The sequence below is a fragment of the Cyphomyrmex costatus genome, unplaced genomic scaffold (genome assembly GCF_001594065.2).
Source record: "Cyphomyrmex costatus isolate MS0001 unplaced genomic scaffold, Ccosl1.0 scaffold186, whole genome shotgun sequence".
NCBI lineage: Eukaryota > Metazoa > Arthropoda > Insecta > Hymenoptera > Formicidae > Cyphomyrmex > Cyphomyrmex costatus.
The window spans coordinates 1-4313 of record NW_017275889.1 but is presented as its reverse complement, the minus strand read 5'-3'; positions in this window follow the sequence as shown (position 1 = coordinate 4313).

The following is a 4313-nucleotide window of genomic DNA, read 5'->3' as shown; positions in this document are numbered from 1 at the left end:
TCTCGTCTTTCATAAGACCTGGAACTTTTTTATTCGCGAGCGGAATGCTATATGGATTGTCGACAAAGTAATCGCTCGTATCAAATCTATTGATATCGCGTTTTATAATTTCATAAATGTCGTCACACTCTACATGGTATATGAGGCTATCAGTATCGGTATACATAATTTTACATTTATCATGAAACAGCGGTGCCATATATTTATGGTGAAACTCATACAAACACGTTTTCGATATATCGAGGGTGCACATACCCACGTATATCGGTTTGTCGAATTTCACCTCGAGCTTACGCAGTTCTATCGCGACCAGATTCTGCGAGAAAACGCTACGACTGTGAAAGTTGAGTTTCGCGATCATTGCTTCAGCACCGTATCTGCCTTCCCATTTTGTTAACAATTTTACATCGACGCGATCACGCACATTCTCCATGGTTTTGCCAAATACCGCGTTATTCATAAGTTTGTATAAATTTTTCTCAAAATCATTCTTTGCCAAAGTTCTAAATTTTGTATTTAATTCTATGTAATCGCGAAGCCATGGAGATTGCGTGAATTGCAGTACGGCGAATCTTTGCGATACGGAGGCCGTGACGAGTACACTGCTGCAGGTTGCGATAATGAATCACGTAACGCTGCTTATCGCATAACGTCGCGAGGAGCTTCTCATCGCGCTTGCCGGGTGGTTTCTCTCGCGTTGGACAGAACGGTAGGTCAGTGTGCGCTTCGTGGAGATGTTGCGGGTACTCAATGTCAACCTCGAGAATATAGCCTGTAGGTGAATCTAGCGGGATGATCGAAAAGTCGAAATTTTGCACGTCGTCAACCCATCGAAAATCAGCGTACGGCAATGGTTGACACATTGCCCAGCCATAGAGATTGTTGACATCATAATACATTAAATATGATGACTGTTTCGATGGGTCGTACGACGGCATGTATTTGTTGTTGGCTCGCGCGTACCTGTTTGAGCACTGGCTCAGACCACCACGTATACCACGCTCGACAAACATGACCATGTCGATGTCTGTGAGCAGTTCAAATTTTACACCTGTATGCTTCAACATGGCATCCCATGTGAAGCCTGGTAAGGTGTAATAGTATGCAGGGTCAAGCCCGTAACTCCCGACGCAACTGTCGCGGAAATTTTCAAAGACATCAGTCAACAACAATACATCCGTTTTTAAATACAGATCGCTATATTCACCGAGCGTTTGGATGGAGAACCGCTGCCATACGTTGACGGCGTGCGCGTAATCGCTCTCGGATACCGTGTCGTCTGTCAATGAACTGTAAAACGACTCGCGAGGCGGCATGGATGATTCATTCAATTTTTCACTGCAATCAATGTACTCGTACGGAAAGACACCTTTTCGAGTCAAAAGATTAAAATTTTCTTCCGATAAATGGGAAAATTTGCGTCGCACTACCCGCAGCTTATCTTTGCTAAGAAAAGATGATAATTTCTCTAAACTTGAGGCAAGAAATCTGTATGAATCTATAAAACGTAATTGTATACAATTTTTTTTATCATGTATAGTATCATCAACGTGTTTAGTAAAAGAGATATATTTTTCTTTAGTTATCGGTAAGAGATCAACGTGTCCTTCATAGGCAGTTGCAATTTCCTTTATAATGAAATGAGCGTCGTAACCGGTTAAATTATGAAAGACTACACCCGTAGTGCATACCCGGGTATGCATCGCGAATATTTATAATTTAAATTACAATTTGAATGCGCGGGACCTCTATATCGCCCGGTAAGATGACAGTGATCGCGTGCCCGCTTATCATCTTTCGCGAACGGTTTTTCTCATCCGTGGCAGTGCGTGGCGCTATTAAATTTTTCACAATCGTCTCGCGTAAAATCCATGGGAACATTGGTCGAAATTATAGATTGCACACTATGTGCTAAATTTTTCAATTCGTCCGCGAACCATGATATGCAATTATTATCGCGGCGAAAACGATAACCCGACAGTGAATCGTCGTATGAGCAATGAATGTAATACGCTATACTAAAAACGTTGTGATGTTGATAAGTGTACGTGGAGGTTGTTGGATCCTTATCCGTTTTCTCCAATGAGCATTCCAAATCGGCGTAGACTACGAACGGGACGCGCTCCTTTCTGCAGTGATTGCGGAAGCTCAGCCACTTGTCGTCCTCGCTCGGCAGCCTTACTGCACAATCGTTTAATTTTCCACAGTCGACGCTGTGGAGCTCCAATTTAGCGCTCGAGCCAAAGTAGTGCAAGCATCTGGAAAAAAAAGCGTTACAGCTATAAAAAATGCATACAGTTCTGTTGCGCACCGTTCAGTTGCACACCGTTCATTTGCACACCGTTGTATTGCACACCGTTCATTTGCACACAGAAAGATGCACACCGTTCAGTTGCACACGAGAAAATGCACACCGTCCTTTTGCACGCCGTTCAATTGCACACCGTTCAATTGCACACCGTTCAGTTGCACACCGTTCAGTTGCATAAAGATTAAAATTTTCTTCCGATAAATGGGAAAATTTGCGTCGCACTACCCGCAGCTTATCTTTGCTAAGAAAAGATGATAATTTCTCTAAACTTGAGGCAAGAAATCTGTATGAATCTATAAAACGTAATTGTATACAATTTTTTTTATCATGTATAGTATCATCAACGTGTTTAGTAAAAGAGATATATTTTTCTTTAGTTATCGGTAAGAGATCAACGTGTCCTTCATAGGCAGTTGCAATTTCCTTTATAATGAAATGAGCGTCGTAACCGGTTAAATTATGAAAGACTACACCCGTAGTGCATACCCGGGTATGCATCGCGAATATTTATAATTTAAATTACAATTTGAATGCGCGGGACCTCTATATCGCCCGGTAAGATGACAGTGATCGCGTGCCCGCTTATCATCTTTCGCGAACGGTTTTTCTCATCCGTGGCAGTGCGTGGCGCTATTAAATTTTTCACAATCGTCTCGCGTAAAATCCATGGGAACATTGGTCGAAATTATAGATTGCACACTATGTGCTAAATTTTTCAATTCGTCCGCGAACCATGATATGCAATTATTATCGCGGCGAAAACGATAACCCGACAGTGAATCGTCGTATGAGCAATGAATGTAATACGCTATACTAAAAACGTTGTGATGTTGATAAGTGTACGTGGAGGTTGTTGGATCCTTATCCGTTTTCTCCAATGAGCATTCCAAATCGGCGTAGACTACGAACGGGACGCGCTCCTTTCTGCAGTGATTGCGGAAGCTCAGCCACTTGTCGTCCTCGCTCGGCAGCCTTACTGCACAATCGTTTAATTTTCCACAGTCGACGCTGTGGAGCTCCAATTTAGCGCTCGAGCCAAAGTAGTGCAAGCATCTGGAAAAAAAAGCGTTACAGCTATAAAAAATGCATACAGTTCTGTTGCGCACCGTTCAGTTGCACACCGTTCATTTGCACACCGTTGTATTGCACACCGTTCATTTGCACACAGAAAGATGCACACCGTTCAGTTGCACACGAGAAAATGCACACCGTCCTTTTGCACGCCGTTCAATTGCACACCGTTCAATTGCACACCGTTCAGTTGCACACCGTTCAGTTGCACACCGTTCGTTTGTACACGAGAAGATGTACACCGTTCAGACGTACGCGGTGAGACGCTTATCATTCTGACACGCACAAAAGGACATTGTATATCATATCGCTTGTATTTAGCTTTGTAATTATGCTATCTTCTTACTTCAAAATGTAATTAATTGTCGTATCTTATATGTTGTTAATTATAATTTGAAGTGTGATGCTGTGAGGTTAGAAGGCCTGTCAAAGTTAGAAACGATTACACATCATTTGTTAATGTATAATTATGAATATTTAGCCTGTAAGTAGGTTAAGTGGCTACAGCATTTTATGTATGTAATGTTATTTTTTTTTATTAATCTTTCCCAAAATAAAAATGAAAAATTGTTCTCAAGTCTTATATTCATTATTTCAACATTTCTCTGTATCATAAGCGTATAAATACTTTAAATTAACTCTGTATACATTATTAGAAAGCAATTTTATGTGTGAAATTTGTTTGAGGTGTGTGAGCATCCTACTTATCTACTTAAAGGATAAAAATTGTGATGTAACAAATTTGTATCTGTCAATTTAAGAGATAATTGCTTTTAGTTTAATGGTAAGTATTAAGTAAAGTATACTAGTGTTATTAGTCTCATGATACTGTTGTTATAAGTATGTATATTTATAATGAAAGATAATAATAGTAGATATAGTAGGCCGGTTCTAATCCACTATGTGTTAGTGCGTGTATGTGTATGTGTGT